This window comes from Podarcis cretensis (genome assembly GCF_951804945.1).
Source record: "Podarcis cretensis genome assembly, chromosome: 7".
Classification (NCBI taxonomy): Eukaryota; Metazoa; Chordata; class Lepidosauria; order Squamata; family Lacertidae; genus Podarcis; species Podarcis cretensis.
In genome coordinates this window covers 83,468,758-83,491,293 of record NC_137176.1, presented here as the reverse complement: position 1 = coordinate 83,491,293, position 22,536 = coordinate 83,468,758, and the positions used below count along the sequence as shown (strand labels likewise).

The 22,536-nt window shown below is 43.4% G+C and overlaps 2 protein-coding genes across 2 annotated transcripts in view; one reads left to right on the top strand and one right to left on the bottom strand.

Annotated features, from left to right (window-relative positions):
- TG (thyroglobulin) overlaps nt 1–22,536 on the bottom strand; it is a 192,593-nt gene that overhangs the window by 38,136 nt on the left and 131,921 nt on the right. The window lies entirely within an intron of this gene.
- Nucleotides 18,317–22,536, top strand: part of SLA (Src like adaptor) — a 29,457-nt gene continuing 25,237 nt past the window's right edge. Inside the window, exon 1 of the mRNA XM_079984510.1 lies at nt 18,317–18,747. The gene's annotated coding sequence lies outside the window, so the exon portion shown is untranslated. The remainder of the gene's footprint in view (nt 18,748–22,536) is intronic.

Sequence of the window (22,536 nt, the reverse complement as noted above, 5' to 3'; positions counted from 1 at the left end):
TGAGGGTTTCCCTTGCGGAAGTAGTCTCAGATTAGGATATCTCTCAACTGCCCCTAGCAGCTGGTTCGCTTCCCTGCCTCCCTGGATAGCTGAATGACTTCTAAGACTGTGTTTCCAAAGTTCTGGGAGTTTGGGGCACCCCCCCCAAAAAAAAAAAAAATGGATCTGGGAACTATCAACTTGGTGTAAGCATGACTCACAGCAGCTTACAACATTTTGAAATTAAAATTTTATAAAATAGCAATACAGTGGTACCTTGGGTTAAGAACTTAATTCGTTCTGGAGGTCCGTTCTTAACCTGAAACTGTTCTTAACCTGAGGTACCACTTTAGCTAATTGCCACTGCACAATTTCTGTTCTCATCCAGAAGCAAAGTTCTTAACCCGAGGTACTATTACTGGGTTAGCGGAATCTGTAACCTGAAGCATCTGTAACCTGAAGCATCTGTAACCCGAAGTACCACTGTATAAGAACAATCCACCAACACGATACGGTTAAAACCAGTTAAAAGAGTTAAAGTCAAAACATAAAAAAGCATTATCTGGAATAAAATGGTTGTTAACAACCAGAGATAAACAACATATCGTATTTTTTAATATTTTGTTTGAAGCCACCCAGAGTGGCTGGGGAAACCCAGCCAGATGGGCGGGGTATAAATTTATTATTATTATTATTATTATTATTATTATTATTATTATTATTATTACAAGGTTGGGATGGGGGAGCAGTCAACCACAATTAACTGGACACAGCATTTCATAATCTGGGAGCAGCCATGAAAAAGGCTCCCTCTCGTTTCCCATTTGCATCCACCCTTTGAATGGACACAGAGCCATTGAGTCCTGGTATATGGAGCTATGGGACAAAACTTGAGAGCCACTATGGCGCAGTGGTTAGAGTGTTGGGCTAGGACCTGGGAGACCAGAGTTCAAATCCCCGCTCAGCCCATGAAGCTCACCTTGGGCCAGTCACTGCTTCTCAGCCTAACCTACCCCACAGGGTTCTTGTGAAGACAAAAATAGGGAGGTGGAAACCATGTTCACCACCTGAAGCTCCTTGGAGAAAAATGGTGGTATATAAAATAACCTAATGCAATGCCAGGGGAGGATTAGTGCCTTGAAACTGAGAGAAAGAGCAAGCAAGCCAGAGAACCCTTCTTTTCCTTGGACTACTTGCATCCTTTCATGGGAGGAAAGAGCATGTTCTGAGACAACTACAAGAAATGAGCATCCATTGTCAATAATAATAATAATAATAATAATAATAATAATTTTAAAAAAAATGCCCAGGGCACCCACATCATCATCTTCTACTCACTTTTTCCTTAAAGGGAGGCAAAACCTGTGTGATGTGATCCATGAGAGGCAGTCAAGTACAGCATTCATTGTAATGCTAGAGAAGACATGCAAGGGAATGTTTGGTCCAGCCAGTCAAAACTTCCTGTTTCCTCCTGGCTGGAGCATCCTTCCTTCTGCACGTGATAGAAGGTGGGCGTGACCTAACCTGTCCAGGTAACGAAAGGACGAGTCACGCAACACACTTTCCTCTTTTTGACTTCTTCATTTGACCACTTTCTAGCTTAGCTACATATTTGTAACTAAGTCTGCCTTCAGGAATCCAACTGTGAACTGATGTGAGTAAACATATTTTATTGACTTTGAATAAGATTGTCATGTCTTTATTCTTTTAAGAGGAATTCAAGGGATCTTACTAGGAACGTACAATTCAATCTGAGACAGATTGAATTGTATAATAGTGAGAGGCTCACACGAGCCTGCAACCAGCTATCTGCTGTGCATAAAAAAGGGGGGAATGTAACTCTGCTACATAAAGGATCTTGCTAGTGCAGGTTAGGAAGGATATTAATAAACAATATATCCACTCCTGCCACCCTGAACATTCCCACAATACTTACAGAATAGAACCAGCACCTTCTGCTTCTGCTTGCGGTATGTCTCTACATCACCTGTGGCTCTTAATCTGATGCTATTTCTGAATTTACAATCTCACTGGTTCCTGGTCTATGATTTTGGAATCCCTTAGAACCCACTTTCAGCTACACACCTGATCCCTTGTGCCTGTTTTCCCCACGTCTATTGGCTATGAATGGCAGAGCGATACTTTTACACTTAAGACTGATGCTATTTAGCTCCTTACAAAGAGACATTAACTTGATCTGAAGAAGACAAGTGCAGACAGCAAGCTGATAACATCTGATCTATAATACTAAAGAAGATTTAGTAAAAAGGGAAAAAAGTGGTTTCACAAATGACTCATCCTAAGTTTGGAACATTGGTTAACGCTCTAAGTTGTCGAAACTTCACACACACACACACACACACACAACACACAAATAGCAAGACATGAAAAAGTCATGTACTAGGATATGGTTGACTTTGCCTGGAAAGTACTGCACTGATGACTCTGCAAAAAATATATATAACTGCACATAAATTAAGCACGCAGCCATTCATTCTGAAGCACGTAGCAACTATTTCAAATAAAACTTATGTATAATACTGTGGTGTCTTCTGGTCAGATCCCTGTCTTTCAGCATAGGAAACTCAAGAAAACAACACCCACTAAGTTGATTCTCACATTACTTTTACCTAGCAAGGAGATTAATCGCTGTATCAGAAAAAGAACACAAAGCATCATGTATGAGGGGTGAGCAGTCTGCCGTACATCTGGATTTTCCCGGATGTAACTGGGATTTCGAAGGTGGAATTTCCGAAAGGTGGCACATTGTCCTTAGACAAGTCAATTGGGGTTTTTGTAAAAAAAACAAACAAAAAAAAACTAATAAAAAAGTTCAACAAATTGGGGGGTTTCCTTTAAAAAGCTCAAAAAATTGTGGTTTTTCCTAAAAGAAGCTCAGCAACTTTTGTGGTGTCCTGGTTTTTACTTTTTGAAATATGGCAACCCTATAACAAGGTTATAGTATGACAAGGCTGTATATTGTCTCCTTGCTTATTTAACTTATATGCAGAATTCATCATGCAAAAGGCTGGGCTGCAGTAAGGAGCTGGTGTAAGAAACTTTCCTCCCTAACCTACCCCCAGGGAGCAAGTCCACATGTTTCTATAAATAAGGCAACTCATTTCCTTTTCTTCTGATTATGTCTATCATAGGTTTCTGTTATGTACTAAGCTTGGATCCTAGAACAATAGGTAAGTAGGATCCTAAAATGCAACAACTGATTGGCCTGCAGGAAAAGACCAATCAGGCTCCAGGGGGGAAGCAGAATCAGCCAATCAGATGAGGCTCACTGTGTAAATAATGTATATAAAAGCCTGAGGTTTGGGGGGCAATTCAATCACTGTTTTACAAGCTGCAATAAAGAGCATGAAATCAGTACAGGATTCTGAGTATATTTCAGTTTCCAAATATAATCAGAAAGAGGCGCTGAGTCAATCCTGCACTCTCACCAGATGTGAAGGACTCCCAGGAGACCACTTACTTTTCTGCTGTCCAAGGATTTTGCCCTTCGACTGTCTGCTTTGTAGGGAAACTATTTTAGGAATCCCTAAAAGAAACAGGGAGCTATGTTGGAGCCTGACTCATCTAAAGACAACGGGTGTGATCCAAAGAACATCAGACACACCCAAGCTTTGGCCTGCACCTTATTTTACTGCACAGAGGCGGAGCTGTATTTTTTGCAAAGCAATGTTTCCTAATACAGTGGTACCTCGGGTTAAGTACTTATTTCGTTCTGGAGGTCCGTTCTTAACCTGAAACTGTTCTTAACCTGAAGCACCACTTTAGCTAATGGGGCCTCCTGCTGCCACCGCACCGCCAGAGAACGATTTCTGTTCTTATCCTGAAGCAAAGTTCTTAACCCAAGGTACTATTTCTGGGTTAGCGGAGTCTGTAACCTGAAGCGTATGTAACCTGAAGCGTATGTAACCCGAGGTACCACTGTAAAACACAATTTTTTGTGCTCCTTTCACTAGTATTTGTGTATTCATGGGCATTTCCCTCAAATATATGCATTTTTTGTGCACTATTTGGCTGGAGACCTATGGTGAGAATTTTAAAGGATGGCTGTGTTTTGGTTCTTGCGTTGTTTTGAAGAAAAGTGTGAATTAGGTGTATTTGCCATTAAATGCAAACTGAACAGATTTTTCCCCACCCACACTGGACTACTGTAATACCCTCTACATGGGGTTGCCCTTGAAGATCTGATAAAAGGTTTGCCTTAGAGGTCATTTTGCTATAAACAAGCATTTGCTTGATCTGGCTAGCTGTAAGTTTGCAATACATTCAGCAGTTTTGAGTGCCTTGCTGGTTTCCGTATTACAGGCCACTTCCCACATGCAAATGTTTTTGATAACTTTTTTTTATATCCAGAAAAGTCTGTGTTCAGCTTTCAAATTTGCTCCAGGCTGCTGCAGTAGCAGCAGCTGAGTTCGCTTAATCCCTCAAAAATAAATAGATCTGTAGGCTTCTATTAAGGGGCTTAATATCCTTCTCTCATTCTTGATGGTGGCAATCTCGCTGGAGGGTTGCAAAAAGAAAAGAAAAAAAGAGCTGCAAAAGCAAACATGCAAAGGGTGTCCTTTTTAAAGAAACATATACTAGCCGCGCTGCTAATCATGTTAGTTCTGCTGAGGACCTCAAGAACAGCCACGTGCGAATGGAAACTGCCTGAAGGGATGTTATCTCCACATAAACCAAGTCTCCCCCACCACAGAACTTTATCTGCTTTGACTTGAGGTTCGTAACTGGAGGGGTCAAAGGATATTTGTCAATGGGCTGGACTCAGCCCTGAGTTGATGACCTACTACCAGGGGTCAGCAAACTTTTTCTGCAGGGGGCTGGTCCACTGTCCCTCAGAACTTGAGGGGGGCCGGACTATATTTTGAAGAAAGAAAAGAACAAATTCCTATGCCCCACAAATAACCCAGAGATGCATTTTAAATAAAAGCACACATTCTACTCATATAAAAACACCAGGCAGGCCCCACAAATAACCTAGAGATGCATTTTAAATAAAGGGACACAATTCTACTCATGTAAAAACACGCTGATTCCTGGAGCACCCGTGGGCTGGATTTAGAAGGCGATTGGGCCAGATCCGGCCCCCAGGCCTTAGTTTGCCTACTCATGTGCTAACCCCTAGAATTGCTATATGCTCATTTGTTTTTTTAAAAATGCAGTATTCCTGCATTTCACAAGGCAGCTGAGAGTTGATAGCACTCAGCTAAATGGGCAAATGATCTGACTCAACAGAAGGGAGCATATATAGGTTCACACTTATTGGGTTCACAACTCACTCCACTCATGAGTCCTGTCTATCCCGTTGTTGGATAACAGCATCCATCGGCCACAACAGCTGCAGCCACCAGCTCGCTGGTTTGCATACAGACAGTTCCAGTTTCAATCGCCAACATCTCCAACAACTGCTGCCAATGTCCCCAGTAACAATTCCATTGTTGCAGCCCATCCATGAGCATTTAAGTGAATGGCAGGCAAATAATAAAGATGATAATAAACCCCACCTGTGTGAACTAGATTGTCATGGACTGGCTGGATGCTGAGGAGAGGCACCAGCTGGGGAACCCCCGGGGAAGAAGGCTCAGAGCCCAGGGAGTGGTGGTGGGACGACGATGGGTGGTCAGAGGGAGAAGAAGGAGCAGACTGAGGTGTCAGAAGCTGAAGAGGTAACAGGGTTTAGTGAGCAGGAAGAGTCTGTAGCAGAGAGCAATCCAGAATCAGAGGTAGAAGCAGAGGCTAGAGGTGGGGGTAGAGGCAGAGATGAGGCAGGCTGCTGAAGAAGCCAGGGGCTCTCCCCCTCCTGATGTGATCTGCTCACCTCCCCCTGGTCTCCCAGAACCCAAAGAGGTATGAAGAGGGTGGAGCAAAGGCAAAACCTTTGACAGAGTCTCAGATTGCTTGGGAAGGACCCATAGGAGGAAGAGGCAACTGTGGAAGGCAGGAAACTTCAGTCCTCACAACTGACGCGTTGGGGCAAGATCTACCAAGAAGAGCTGCTGGGCTCGCGAGGCCTGAGCTGTTTTGTTTCTTTGAATAAAGAGCTAACTTCACTGCTGCTGTGTGAGTTACCGCAGACGCCTGCCCTGACACCGGAGTGTTTTCACCTGGCTAAAATGTGTCCTTGAACTTTGGCAATGCCTCTTGCTTGTCTGGATGGATGATAGAGATGGATGGATAGATGGATGGGTTTGCAGTAGAAACAAGCCTACTGCGTAAAGGTAAAGTTTCCATTCCTTGCTCTGCTCATCTTTGCTGCTGCTCTAGCCCACAGCTGGTGCATGGACCTCATCTGACTGCCCAGAAGAATATGAAAAAGGTTCCCCTGATACAGGGATTGTGCTATACGCATATAGATAGATAGATAGATAGATGTAAATGTGTGTGTGTGTGTGTGTGTAAAGGGACCCCTGACCATTAGGTCCAGTTATGGCCGACTTTGGGGTTGCGGCGCTCATCTTGCTTTATTGGCCGAGGGAGCCGGCGTACAGCTTCCAGGTCATGTGGCCAGCATGACTAAGCCACTTCTGGCGAACCAGAGCAGCACACGGAAACGCCGTTTACCTTCCTGCTGGAGCAGTACCTATTTATCTACCTACACTTTGACGTGCTTTCGAACTGCTAGGTGGGCAGGAGCTGGGACTGAGCAACAGGAGCTCACCCTGTCGCGGGGATTCAAACCGCCGACCTTCTGATCAGCAAGTCCTAGGCTCTGTGGTTTAACCCACAGCGCCACCCGCGTCATATATATATATATATATATATATATATATATATATACACACACACACATACACACAATGCAAAGTACTTCAAACTAGCATGAACATTGGCTGCATCATGCAGGAATCTCCGTAATGCCTCCCTGTTGTGGAGGAGGGCGAATAACCTCCAGTGACTTTTGGAAACCTGCTCGACGTCTGACTCAAACCAAGAGAAAAAGGAACACCCACGTAAATCATGCTCTCTCATTTGGAAAGGAATCGAAATTAAAACCGCCAGTATCGTAATGCCATTGCTCTAATCTGGGGTGTGACTGTTTTTAGAAGACTGCGTAGGGTTCTGGATGCCTCACCTCAAAAATAATATTCTGGGGTTTGGAAAGGTTCAGGAAAGGGCCAGGAAAGGTTGCGGCGTTTGGGGCTTTTAATTTAGAAAAAAGGTGAGTTAGATGCGACATGATAGAAGTTCATAAAATTATATGTTGCATGGAGAAAGGGGAGAGAGGACTCCATCGGCCAATAAAGCGCCCTGGTCCTGTTAGCGAGGGATGATGGGAGTTGTAGTCCCAAAACATCTGGAGGGCCGAGTTTGGGGATGCCTGCTCTGATGTTATCATGTTTCAAAATTAATTGCTCCAGTGGAGTGAAGCAATTCTGGAGCCTGCCCTCCTCTATGAAGTCTAACTTCAGCAGCAACAGACAGAAGCATTTGCGAATTATGCAACTCTGCGCACTGCGTTATGAATCAGGGCACTTCGGGAAAATGCTCAAATGCTGAAGTAGCTGCGTTAATAGTGTGTTGCGTATGGAACACACTGTCCTTTCTGCTGCACTTCCGTGTACAGCTGTAGAATGGTGTTCCTTCCTTCCCTTACTTATCATCAACAGCACAAGCTCTTACTGGGGGAAAAGGGGATTTTTCCTCTGTTGCTACATTCCAGAAGAGGTCACAGTAGGTCAGAACCAGAAGAATATCTGTGGCAGAAGGAGATAAACCAAAGAAAGCCTTGACGGTATTTATGTATGTGACTAGGTAATGGTAAAAGGACCCCTGACCATTAGGTCCAGTCGTGGCCGACTCTGGGGTTGTGGTGCTCATCTCGCTTTATTGCCCGAGGGAGCCAGCGTACAGCTTCCGGGTCATGTAGCCAGCATGACTAAGACGCTTCTGGAGAACCAGAGCAGTGCACAGAAACGCCGTTTACCTTCCTGCTGGAGCCGGACCTATTTATCTACCTGCACTTTGACGAGCTTTTGAACTGCTAGGTTGGCAGGAGCAGGGACCGAGCAACGGGAGCTCACCCCGTCACGGGGATTCGAACTGCCGACCTTCTGATCAGCAAGTCCTAGGCTCTGTGGTTTAACCCACAGTGCCACCCGTGTCCCTCATGTGACTAGGTAAAAAAGGTAAAAAGGTAAAGGACCCCTGGGCAGTTATGTCCAGTCAAAGGCGACTATGGGGTTGCGGCGCTCATCTCGCTTTCAGGCCGAGGGAGGCAGCATTTGTCCGCAGACAGCTTTCTGGGTCATGTGACCAGCATGACTAAACTGCTTCTGGTGCTTCTGGTGCAACGGATCACCGTGACAAAAGCCAGAACGCATGGAAACATCTTTACCTTCCTGCCGCAGTGATACCTATTTATCTACTTGCACTGGTGTGGTTTCGAACTGCTAGGTTGGCAGGAGCTGGGAAAGAGCAACAGGAGCTCACCCCGTCACGGGGATTCGAACTGCTGACCTTCTGATCGGCAAGGCCAAGAGGCTCAGTCGTTTAGACCGCAGCGCCACCCGCTCTCCTGCTGTATCTGACTACAGCGGCAAGGATTCTCTGTGCACATAAATAGAAGGAAGAGATAACACCCTCAAAGGAAGAAAGGTTGGTGAAAATATTGGAATACACAGAGATGGCAAAACTGATGGCACTGATAAAGAGAAACAAATTTAGAATCCTTTAAAGAGAACTGGAAACACTTTCCAGTCTTTTAAAAAAGTTATTTCCCATATGCAAAGACCACAGCAGGATATGAAATAGCAGAATATATTAAGAAACATGTTAGCGAGGATGAAGTTAGATAAGGCAAAACCTTAAAACGCAACTGTATGTATTTTGGGTTATAAACCTCAATGTCACTAGTTTTGTTGAATTGGAATACAACTGTTGAGTAACAAAATGTAACTTTTGATATGGAAAAATAATAAAATATTATTTTAAAGAGAGAGAGAAAAGAACCTGAAGAATGTCTGTAGTAAAAGGTAAAGGTAAAGGTAAAGGTACCCCTGCCTGTACGGGCCAGTCGTGTCCGACTCTAGGGTTGCGCGCCCATCTCGTTTAAGAGGCCGGGGGCCAGCGCTGTCTGAGGACACTTTCGGGTCACGTGACCAGCGTGACGAAGCTGCTCTGGCGATCCTGCACCAGCGCAGCACACGGAAACGCCGTTTACCTTCCCGCTATAAAGCGGTACCTATTTATCTACTTGCACTTTTTAAGGGTGCTTTCGAACTGCTAGGTGGGCAGGAGCTGGGACCGAACGACGGGAGCTCACCCCACCACGGGGATTCGAACCACCGACCATGCGATCAGCAAGTCCTAGGCGCTGAGGTTTTACCCACAGCTCCACCAGCATCCCATGTCTGTAGTAGAAAGAGATAAAACAGAGATGGCTAAAGTGCCTTTCAGGTGCTTCCAAACTATAACTCCCAACATCCTTGAGTAGTGACAACACTGGCTTGGGTTGATGGGAGTTTGATCCGATTTATTGTATGCCTTTGCCTCAAAGGAATCCCAAAGCGGCTCACAAACAACGAATAACAATAACGTGATTGAACATTGCAGATACAGCATCGCTCATATAGGACAATTATCAAATTGTCAGTGCAACAATTGCGATCTACAAAACACCGTTAGTAACTAGAAAACAAGCTAAGCATCACAATTACAGCAGAAGCCATATGTTATATGATTAACAAATCAATGCAGTGTTTATAATCTATAAAACAGTGTTAGCAGCATTAACAAGAGAGCAGCTGAAAGATAAACAAAGCAGTCTTCAGACTGTACACACCCCCATGTCTCGTAATATCTTTCACTCTATTCAGCTCAATAAAAGGTGTGTGCCCACAGAACATGTGGGTTCTACCGCGCTGTTCTCCAGTACCTCACCAATGCCCCCTGTCTCTCAGCCTCTGCCACACTGTGGCCCAAGCCAACCAAGGACCAGAATACCAGATTCTGCATGATTAAAAACATAATCATGAAGCGCCATTTGACCAAGCAATATTTAGAACTGCATCATCCCATAAAAACACTAAAAGACACAATTGCTTTGCAAGCGCCACCTGACAAATTATAATCAGTCCAACACCACCGGATGCCTGGAAGTAGAGGAAGGTCTTAACTTGGTGCTGAGAAGATAGTAATAATGGTGGTGACAGGGGGCTTCCTTAGGCTAGTCACCAACTCTTGACTTCTCCTACCTCACAAGGTTGTTGTGAAGGAAACATGACCAGGAGTGTGTCAGAAGCCACCGGGCTAGAACAGAGAACCTCTGGATCTTCACGCAGATTTTGCTATCCAAATGATCATTATACAAAAATTCACTTATCCAAACACAAGGATTACGCACCACAGATTCAGATATCCAAACAGCTGGACCTGCGTGTAGTACTGTAAACAAATAAGCAGCCTTAAACAAGCCTCACTTTCTATGTCTTGATGGCCCATGGCAGCTTTTTCACCAGAAATCATGGTGAGAAGGAAGGGAAGAGATCAGACAAATAAGAAAACATTTTTGCAAAGTTTCAGAGGGTTTTCCAGGGGTTTTTTGTGGTCATTTGGGGATTATTATTATTTTTTAATAATATTTTATTGAGATTTTTAAATACCAATGCAAAATTAATAAACAATGTAACATATTTCATAACATAGTTTCATAACTTCTTTGGACTCCCTCACGTCTCCCACTCCCACTTACATCATTATAAATTTTTGCCAGCAATTTATCAACTTGTTTGCGTTCTTATGTCCCGCTCGTTTAAATATAATTAATAATTCTCCAAAAAAATTATATTTTCCTCAATCTCACTTATCATCCTAATTCCAACTATTTTAGTGGTGCTCAATTGTTTGTGATCTAGCATCCTTATTAACATTCAACCAAATTACAATATTTTTGTAGGTAAATCTTGAATTTCTTCCAATCTTCTTCAACCCTCTCCTCTTCCAGGTCTCGGATTCTGCCGGTCATCTCAGCCAGTTCCATATAGTCTATCAGTTGCATCTGCCATTCTTCCAGTGTGGGTAGATCTTGGGTTTTCCAATATTTAGCGATGAGTATCCTTGCTGCCGTTGTTGCATACAAGAAAAAAATTCTGTCCTTCTTTATCACCCTCTGGCCGACAATACCCAGAAGAAAGGCCTCTGGTTTCTTAAGGAAGGTATACTTAAATACCTTTTTCAACTCATTATATATCATTTCCCAGAAAGCCTTCACTTTAGGGCACGTCCACCAGAGGTGAAAGAATGTTCCTTCATTTTCTTTACATTTCCAACATTTATTATCAGACAGGTAGTATATTTTAGCAAGTTTAACTGGGGTCATGTACCATCTATATATCATTTTCATTACATTTTCCTTCAAAGTGTTACAAGCAGTGAAGTTCAACCCAGTGGTCCACAACCTTTCCCAGTCATCAAACATGATATTATACCCAATATCCTGTGCCCACTTTATCATAGCCGATTTAACCGTTTCGTCTTGTGTGTTCCATTTTAACAGCAAGTTATACATTCTTGAAAGTACCTTAGTCTTAGGTTCTAACAGTTCTGTTTCCAATTTCGATTTCTCCACCTGGAACCCTAACTTTTTGTCATTTTTAAAAACTTCTTTAATCTGAGCGTAGTGTAACCAGTCTCGCACTTTATCCTTTAATTTCTCCAAACTCTGCAATTTCCAATTGTCTCCATCTTTTTCTAGTATTTCCCAATATTTTGGCCATTTGGCCTCCATATTGGGTCTTTTTCGGGCCTTAGCTTCCAGAGGTGAAAGCCACCTTGGAGTTTTGTTTTCCAATAAGTCTTTATATTTTGTCCAGACATTAAACACTGCTTTTCTGACAATATGGTTCTTAAAGGCCTTATTGATCTTAACCTTGTCATACCATAAGTATGCATGCCAACCAAAAGCGTTATTGAAACCTTCCAAGTCCAATACGTCAGTGTCTTCGAGAAGTAGCCAATCTTTTAGCCAGCAGAAAGCTGCGGCTTCATAATACAACTTTAAGTCTGGCAGGGCAAAGCCCCCTCTTTCTTTCACATCCGTTAATATCTTAAACTTAATTCTGGGCTTTTTGCCCTGCCAGACAAACTTAGAGATGTCTCTCTGCCACTTCCGGAAGCACTCCGTCTTGTCCACAATCTGCAGTGTTTGGAACAAAAACAACATTTTTGGCAATACATTCATCTTGATAGCAGCAATTCGGCCTAACAAGGAAAGTTTCAATTTTGTCCAACTATCTAAGTCTCTCTTAATTTCTGACCAACATTTTCCATAGTTATCCTTAAATAGACTCAGATTTTTTGCTGTTATGTTTACCCCTAGGTACTTTACTTTTTTAACCACTTTTAATTCTGTCTCTCTCTGAAACCGTTCTGACTCTGTATCTGTCAAATCTGTATCTGTATCTGTCAAATCTGTATCTGTCAAACACCTTAGTTTTCTGTTTGTTTAATTTAAAACCCGCCACCCGACCAAAGTCTTGAATTAATTGTAATACTCTTTTCGTACTAGATTCTGGCTCCTGCAGGGTCAAAACTAGGTCATCTGCAAAAGCTTTAAGTTTATATTGTTTCGCTCCGACCTGAATTCCTTCCACCAACCGGTCTTCTCTAATCATATTCAAGGGCACCTCCAGGACCGAAATAAAAAGCAAAGGGGAAATGGGGCAGCCTTGTCATGTTCCTTTTTCAATTTTAAACTCTTCTGTAACCACATTGTTAACTATCAATTTAGCCTTTTGTTCTGAATATATTGCATCAATCCCATTCTCAAAACCCCGTCCCACTCCCATTTCTTTTAAATTTCCCTTCATAAATTTCCAGGAAATATTATCAAAGGCCTTCTCCGCATCTATAAAAATTAATACTGCTTTTGTATTTATATCTGTTTGCAGAAGTTCCAAAATGTCAATAATGTTCCTTGTATTGGCGAGCAAATGTCTACCTGGGAGAAAGCCTGCCTGGTCCTTGTGGATTACTTCATTTAGAACTTTTTTGAGTCTACTTGCCAAAATGTCTGCAAATATTTTGTAATCCACATTTAAAAGAGAGATGGGACGATAGTTCTTAAGTTGTGTCTTTTCAGCTTCCGATTTTGGTATCAATGTGATAAAGGCTTCCTTCCACGATTCCGGCGCCCTCTTCCCCTCCATAATTTCATTGCTAACCTCCATCAATGGTTGTATCAAGTAGTCTTTTAATGTCTTATAATACTTGGAGGTCAACCCATCTGGCCCTGGAGATTTGCCCAGTTGCATGTTCTGAATGGCTTGTTCAATCTCTTTTACCGTTCAGGATTAATCTATTTTCTTGTGACAATTTTGGTAGTCCATTTTTTTCCAAAAATTGTTTAATCTCAACCTCATCTTGCGGCCCTTGAGTGTATAATTTTTTGAAGTATCTCTGGAAGCACTTTCTAATGTCTGCCGGGTTCTGAATGTTTCTTCCTTCAATCTCTAGATTTGTAACTGTATTTAGTTTTTGTCTCCTCTTCAACTGCCAAGCTAGCAGTTTTCCACATTTATTCGCCGATTCAAAAGTTTTTTGTTTCATTAGTTTAACCTTCCACTCTATTTCCTGATTTATCAATTTAGAATATTGAGCTTGATAAAGTTTAATTTCTCTCAGAATCAGCTGTGACTTCGGGTTTGATCTTAACTTCTTCTCTAATTCTTTGATTTTCTCCAAGATCTTATCTTTTCTCTCATTTTGTATCTTTTTCTTTACAGCATTCTGTTGTATCAAGAACCCCCTCATCACAGCCTTACTTGCATCCCAGATAATTCTTTTTTCCACCGTAGTGTTCATGTTTATCTTGAAGTAATCCTTCAAGGCTTTTTGGGCCTTCTTAGTAATCTCCTGATCTCTAAACAAGTTGTCATTCATCTTCCATCTAAAGGAACCGGTTGGTAATGGTGTCATATCCATCTTTACTGCGTTATGGTCGGAGCAGGTCTTTGGGCAGATTTCCACCTTTCTGGCCTTGGGTGCCAGACCTCTAGATATCCATATTTGGTCGATTCCTGTCCAGGTCAGCTGGGCTTCAGAGAAAAATGTTCCCTCTCTTCCCAAGGGGTTCTTTGTTCTCCAGATGTCAATCAGATCCATATTGTCTGTCATTTCAAAAAAAGTCTTTGGTAGTCTGCCATCTTTTGTGACGTTTTGGCTTTGTGACTTATCCATGTTAGTTGATACGACCCCATTCATATCTCCCATCATAATGATGTTGTTGTAGTCCAGATAATCCAACATAGTCTCATGCAACTTCTTATAAAATTCCGATTTCCCCTCATTGGGTGCATAAATTCCTAATATCAAAAGCTTCTCTCCTTGGTGCTGTATCTCAATTGCCAAAATTCTTCCATGTTCATCTTTAAATAAAAATTTAGGTGACAGGCTCTCTTTTGCATATATCACCACACCTCTCTTCTTTACTCTGTCTGAAGATATAAATTCCTGGCCAAGTCTTTTATTTATTAACACTTTTCTATGGAGCCTAGTCACGTGTGTTTCTTGTAAACAAATAATGTCCAATTGTTCTTTTTTTAATATATGAAATATTTTCCTCCTTTTTTCCGGGATGTTACAGCCATTTATATTCCAACTCAAAAGTTGCAGAGACATCCTGAATAAATCTGGTTAATTTCCTGGGGGTGGTATCTTATTCACTGGATCTTCCGGTTCCGAAGGTGCAGGTACCGCCAGTGCTCCAGGCCCAGGAGGTAATTCAATTCCTTTTTGAAGGTCCTCTCCGTGTGCAATCAGAAATTTGTCTCTATCTTCCAATGTTCTGATTTTGACCTTCTTCCCTCTGAAGGTAAAGGATAATCCTTGAGGAAATTCCCACCTGAAGATAATTGAGTTGCTCCTCAACAGTCTGACCAATTCCAAGTAGGCAGATCTAAGATCCAACAGTTGTTTAGGAATGTCTTTATAAATTTCAATTCTTTTGTCCAAAATATTCAGTGACTTTTCGTAGTGTAGGCCCAAAATCTTATCCCTTTCCTCCTTTGATCTCAATGTTATCAAACAATCTCTGGGCTTCTCTTTCTTTGCCAGTCTTCCAAGCCTGAAAGCTGATACAATTTTAAAGTCCTTTTCCTCTAAATTCCAAAACTTGGAAAATTCTTTGGTCAAAAACTCAGCTAAGTTGCCTTCTTCCGCTTCTGGTATCGACCTTATCCTTAGGTTACTCTCCCTATTCCGCAGTTCTATCATAGAGAGATAGGTCTGGTGTTCACCTACTTGTTTGCAGAGTGGTCTTACCTCTTGTTCTAAATTTCCAAGTCTTTGGCTAGTATCCTCAGCCAATTTCCGATTTTCTACTGTGGCCTCCGTCAGTTCTCCAATTGCTTGTACATTCTGTGATACTTGACCAGTTAATCTATTTAGGCATTCTGTGTTTTGGTCAATTTTAGCTGTTTGTTCGTCAGCTTTCTTATCCAAAGATTCCACTCTCTTATCCAAAGATTCCAATTTTTCATAAATTTTCTCTAATATAGAAGCAGTTGCTCCTGAGGCCATATCTTCCAATTGTAATTGCTCAATTTCTCCCTCCCCTGCTTGTGGCAGAGAAGCAGCTTCTTCCTCTGAAGGCAGAGTAGGTACAGATGATCTACGTGTCTGTGAGGCTGAGGTTAAAGTTGTTAAAGTTGTTTGGTTTTTGGTCCCTTTTTTCTTGCGCCACTCATTCCAGAGTTATCTAAAAGTCAAGGTCAAGCTGAGTTGTTCCCATGAGAAAGCAACAGCCCAGATGTTAACAATCAAACAGGAGGCCGGGAAAAGGAAAGTAAAATGATGTCACTGTTATAAATCCCAAATCCTCTAGGGGGAGCTTAAAATGTCTTTAGGAAAGAGATCAGTTCTGGTAAAATTACTAGAGTAAAGTTTAAAATCCAGGAACCTTCAATAACAAGTTTTAAGCAGAGTTGATATTGGCAGTCACAATTGTTTCAGACAGTGCATGCTGGTATTCCAAATGTTACTTCAAAGTAGCAAGTCCAAACTCCCTCAGATTGTTGCAATTTTTAATTCAAAGTGTCCAAATCTGCAAACTGACAGCTCAGTTACTCAGGCAGCTCCAACACCTGGGTTTCTTACTCAAATTATATTTCCAATAGAAGAAAGGTATCACAATGCAGATAAAGAGCATAAATCAAATGCTTAAAGTCCTTGTTTGCTTACAGGAAAATTCAATGGGTGCTCAGATCAATTAAGTTAAAAATTTCTTTCTTTGCCTCCACTCCTCCAGCTCTTTGCTTTGAAGTTCAGTGACAGCGGAAGACGGACTTCCTGTTTTTACGTCGCTCCGCTTTCAGCCAAATTCAATAGTTTTTAGTCTCAGATTTTATAAAGTCCTTCTTTACTCACGGGTTGTTGCTTTTCCGAATCAGAAGTTTTCAGGAAGAGAGGTCAGCGCTCACAGCGCCGCTACCCCCTCCACATTCCGGAGCCCCTTACGGGGTTCCTTCAGCGCTTTGGGGGTCGCTTCTGGCGCCCACCGAGTCCCAAGACCACAGGCTCTTGCTGCCTGTGGGTTTCCAAAGTGGGTCTCCGCTTCGCCGTAGCGGACGACCCAATTCCGCGGAGCTTCCTCCTCACTAGTGGAAGAGGACCACCATTACCGTTCGCGCCGCCTCCGGAAGTCGTCATTTGGGGATTAAAATGCTGTGCTCAGAAACACATTAGAAACTTCTCCATAGGAATCAATGCAAAAGGTTGACTCATTATGTGAATGCTTGCCTAACATACGATTTCCTGAAAACTCATTGTGTTTGTATCAAAAGGTCCGTGGGGTACCATACTACTGAATTCCAGCTTGCCTCCATTTGTGCCAGTAACCAATTGGTGTCCTCTGATTTTTGTAAGATCCAATAAAAAAAAGTTTCCAGGTCAGTCTTACTCTTTCCCTGAGCAATAATCTGCACTGACTGGTGTCTGTCTAGCTGCTAGACACAACTCTTATGTGAACAAGTCAGCAACGGGGGTCCCGTGGCCCTTCAGATGTTGGGGCGCACAACCCCTACTGCCCCTGATTCTTGGCCATGCTGGCTGGGGCTTGTGGACTCAATCAACATCTGGAGAGCCAGGGGGTTCTACATCCCAGTTCATCACATATCCAGTTCCCGGCACCACAATTTAAGAAGAATATGGACAAGCTGGAACATCTGCAGAGGAGGGTGACCAAGATGGTCAAGGGTCTGGAAACCAAGCCTGATTTGAAATGATTGAGGGAGTTTAGCTTGGAAAAGAGGAGACTGAGAGGAGATATCCATCTTCAAATATCTTAAGAGTTGTCATATGGAAGATGGAGCAAGCTTGTTTTCTTCTACTCTGGAGGGTAGGACCTGAACCAATGGATTAAAGTTGCAAGGAAAGAGGTTCTGACTAAACACCAGGAAGGACTTTATGATGGTAAGAGTTGTTCGATGGTGGAAGGGACTCTTCCAGGGAGTTGTTGACCCTCCTACCTTGGAGGTTTTAAAGCAAAAGCTGGGTGACCACTTGTCGTAAATCGTATCGTATCATAAAACCTTTATTGGCATCACATACATCTTCCAAAACAAATCAATACAGAATTACCACTTCCCCAGTGGCACAAAACATTTGCTTAAAGAAAGGAGGCAGAGCAGTCTATCGTCACATCTCTTGGTCTCCAATGAGATCAGGCGCCTGCAGTGTATTTCAACAACAAGAAACCAAATAGAGATATTTAGCCACTAACTTGGTGAGCTCCTGATCATTCCCCAGTAATAGAAAATGTATGACCTCTGACTCTGGTTTCTAATTAGGGAAACAGAGTTGATCTAGAAATTGCTGGTGAAGATCAGCATATAGTTTACAATTGAAAACCATATGTGTAAGGGTTTCCACCAGGTGGTCTTCACATGGGCAAGTTCTTTCTCCTTCCACCTTGCCAGAGAACCTTCAACTTGTCAACTTGTCATTGATTCCTGCATTGCTGCATTGTTGTCTCCCACACTTGGGTCTCCAGCTGTTGTTGTACTACAACTCCCATCATCCCAAGCTAGCAGGACCAGTGGTCAGAGATGATGGGACTTTTAGCCCAACAACAACTGGAAACCCAAGTTTGGGAAATTCCAGACTAGAGGAACATCAGGGTCCCTTTCCAGTTCTACAATTCTATGATCCCTGACACCGAAGCTTGCTTTTCTGCATGCCCACAATGCCAGTTTTCTGGGCTGAGCACAGCTGAGTATCATGATGCAACATGCCATTCTGGGCTCCGGGGAGGAAGGAAGGCCTGCAGCAAGCTATAAATACATAAACGGCACAAGCGAGCAACAGGCACTGGAAACCTGTAGTGCACAAAGGTTTCGTATGCACACGGGGGACCCCTTCCTTTGCTTTTCATACAGCCACAGCTGCTGCTTGCACCGCCGCAAGCCCCCCAAAAAAACTTGACATGAAAACAGCTTGTCGAAAAAGGAGAGCAAAAGTGCCCCAGACCACCTCCCAGCCCAGCTAGCAACGAGCAACAGGAACTTATCTCGTGCAATACGCAGAGCCCTTCCTTATTTCTCACAGAGGAAGTATGCGCCTTGTTTAGCAAGAACGGGGCTGCACAATAGGCTGCCAAACTCTCCAAAAGCCTCACTTCGCTCAGCTGTGTGCATCAGAACTGAACCTGCTTTCCCCTCTGGCATTTTCCAAGCGACATAGAAGCCCGGCGCCGCTGGTGAAAGGAAGAGGCATAGTAAGAGGGCTAGGGCACTATGCTTGGCATCTAAACGCAAGGTAAGCTTTGCTGGAATCCAGGGCCGGGTTAGCCCCTTGCCGCACAGAAACGTTGAGCGTTCTTGCCCAACCCAAGGCAGCTGTGGTGGTTCTGCTTGAGAAAAGGTTCTGGGGGGTTATCAGTTCTTTAGGCTGGCGCAAGGAAGAAGCTCCTCAACGAGGCCAAAACAGGATAGCAGGAAACCACATCTCTGTATTCACCGATTCCAGTGAAAGCCGTGGGTGAGGTGGGAGCTAAACCTGCCCCAGTGCCTCACACACTTTCCTGCACAGCCTGGCTCATAAGGAGCTGTTGTATATGGATTAAGACCTTTGGTCCATGTAGCTCAGTATTGTCTACACTGATTGGCAGCTGCTCTCCGGCAAGGGAACATCCTGAGCCTCAGATGGAGATGCTGGAGAAAGAAACTGGGACCTTCCGCACAAAAGGCAGAGGTGTTCTGGCACCAAGCTACCTCCCTTCCCTCACCCATCACATACAGCAGTGTCCCCCAAACTGGGGTCTCCAGCTGTTTTGGGGCTACAATGCCCATTACCCCAACCACTGGTCCTGCTAGCTAGGGGTGATGGGGGTTGTAGTCCAAAAACAGCTGGAGACCCCAGTTTGGGGGGACACTGTATTGGGGCTGGGGTGAAAGAAAAGGACAGGTGCATCTGTCAGGGCCTAAATTCCCTACAGGGGGCCCTGTGGCTCCCACACTTTCTCTGAGCATCCAAGCAGTGTGAAGAGGAAGGAGATGGGGGAGCATTCTCCAATTGCCTTGCCCTGTTGACCTTCTGGGTGACTCTCTGCCCAGACCCTGCTTCTTTTAGATTTGGAGGGGGAAAGACAAGATAAACTACTTCTTTGCACAATGGAATTTACAGGATGTAATAATAATAATCATCTTTTATTTATATCCCGCCCTCCCCAGCCGAAGCCGGGCTCAGAGCAGCAAACAACAATAAAAGTAACACAGAATTCTAAAATCAATTCATTTTAAAATCAATTCAAAATCTAATTAATGGTAACCATTGGGCTAGAGTTCTATGAGGATTCCCAAAGGACTGTGCCTTGGCCAAAGGCCTGGTGCAACAGCTCTGTTTTGAAGGCCCTGCGGAAAGATGTCAAGTCCCGCAAGGCCCTAGTCTCTTGTGACAAAGCGTTCCACCAGATCGGGGACACAGCCGAAAAAGCCCTGGCTCTGGTTGAGGCCAGCCTAACCTCCCTGTGGCCCAGGACCTCCTAGACATTTTTGTTTGAAGGCCGTAAGGTCCTCCGTGGGACATACCAGGAGAGGCGGTCCCATAGGTATGAGGGTCCTAGGCCGTATAGGGCTTTAAAGGTTAAAACCAGCAATGGACTCTGGTTTGGCAGGCTTTACAGGAGCATAAGGCTATAGCCAAGGTGACCAACCCTCGTTCCTGTGCTCTGCCTCCTCTGTCAGAGGCAGTGATGCTTCTGAATAGCAGAATACCACAGGAGGGGAGAGGGCTGCTGTGCTTTGCGATCTGTGTGCAGGATTCCTTTGTGCATCTGGTTGGCTGCTGTGAGAACAGAATGCTGGAGGGCTTGGACCCCTGGTCTGACGCAGAAGAGCGGTTCTTACCCTCTTTCCCAAATGTATTAGGCAGGAAGGGGCAGGGAAGGTAAGGGGCTCAGAACAGAATAGGGCAGGCCAGTGGGCAGCAAACATGGCTGTGTCTGGGATGCCTCATTCGGCCCCACGGATGGAGGCAGAAAACCGTTTTCGCTTGCTTGTTTTAAGAAAGTCAGAAGCGGTTTGAGAGGCACATCACTTCCCATGGTATATAATGCACACATTTTTCTTTCGTCGCACCACTACCTCTGGCAAAGTGGGTTTTGCAGGTTTCCGAAGCCATAAAAAAAGCCTGCAAAACCCATTCAGCAGAGGCAAAAGCAGGGTGAATTTCCACACCACAAACAGCCCCTTTCAAATTGCCTTTGCAAATTGCAAGACATACACACATAGAAAAACGGGTGCATTAACTTCCTGTTCCAAAGCCGAGTAAGAAGCCCTTCTGTGAACGTGTTAAACGAACAATAAAAGCCCTGCATTTCACAGAATACTTTGCATGTCTTGACAAGGGCACAGTGGAAGATACGAGAGGCAATTTCACTCCAGTATCTTGAAGCTGACCACTCTCTCTAGAGCCTTTCTCTCTTCTCTAAGCCCACTTTTGGCTTGGGAGAGGGAGTCCATTTTCCTGACTACCTCTGAAATGAATTACTTTTTTTAAAAGACACACTATACATTTAAAGCACTCCCCTGCCCAAATCCTGGAGCTGTAGTTTGTTAAGGGTGCTGGGAATTCTAGGTCTGTGATGGGTAAACTACATTTCCTAGGATTCTAGGGAGGCAGGGTGTGTACACAACTGGTGGGTGGGAATGAGATCGATGCTCATTCGGCAGCAAGTCTGGCTGGAGATCTCCTGTTATCCTTAAGGGTCTGCTCTATGCAATTGGAGAGGCAAGTTTAGAAGCCCCTTTTCATCTCCTGGAGGGTCACTGTGAAGAACTTTCCACCTTGACCTCAGGGTTGCATCCTGCCTTGGTAGTTCCTAGCAGCCTTATATCTAACCTGGTGTCCTCCATCTGTTGTTGCACAAACCCCCATCACCCCTGACTAGGGGTGGACCTGTCAATTTCTGTTCTCTCCATTTCTCATTTTCCCCAATCTGAAAATCCAGCTTCCCATATATCTGCAGCAATTTGTGAATTTTCTGTTCCTTTGAAAACTCTCGTGAAAATTCGCCAGCATTGTAGTGCAAATTTCTCCCAATAAACCCATTCCTGTCTGCCGTTTTGACTAATGGATGCATTCTAGCGGGCAGGTTCTCCTGATACAATGCATCTTTGTTATGCTATTTTCACTACAATATAATATGACTTAATAGATGCAGGTAAAAGGATCATCTCTTGGCATCTTCAGGTGTCACTGAGAGAGAGCCCCTTTCTGAAACCTTTTCTGAAAATGTAGACATTGCACTGAGCTAAATGTACCAACTGCCTGATTCAGTAAAGACCAGTTGCATCCTTTTCCCCTCATTTTGTTGCTGCCTTTTGCTAGTATTTAAACAGCACAATCCTAGGCAAATTAACCCAGAGGTAACTCCCAATGGATTCAATGGGGCTTACTCTCAAGTAAGCCTGGTTAGGCTTTCAGCTTTTTTCTTTCAATTAAGAAAAGAATTTCAGTTGACCTGGAGGGCAGGATAATAACATTTATAAATGACGAAACAATCCAAATCCCACAGAACAAGGGAGTCCATACATACCTTTTCCCAAAAAGTAAGATGAAGATTTGGTATGGAACAAAACAGTAGTTTGGGCTTTCAAGTTAACTATGTGAGACCCCGACAGAGTAAGTAGAAGTCCCTATAGGCTGATGAAAAACCAGAGCTGGAATTTGGAACAGATGAATACGCCAATTCGTATTTATTTATTTGACAAAAATTACCAGCCGAATGGTTTTAAAACTAAGCGGTTTACAAGAAATATTAAAATTATCAATTAAAAAAGCCAGTCAGATACAATTAATAAGGCTTTAAAATAGTTAATATTAAAAGTATATCTAAAAGAGAGAGGGATTAAAGCGCATCAACATTTATGTGTCCGGATAGGTTCGCCTAAGCAAAAATATTATAGGTAGGTGTCAAAAAGCATACAGCAATAGCACCTGACAGATGTCAGTAGGCAAGAACTTCCAAAGTATAGCTGCTGCCACACTAAAATATCAAGTTTGTTACAACTGTAGAAAGAGTATTATGTGGCACATTTATCAGTG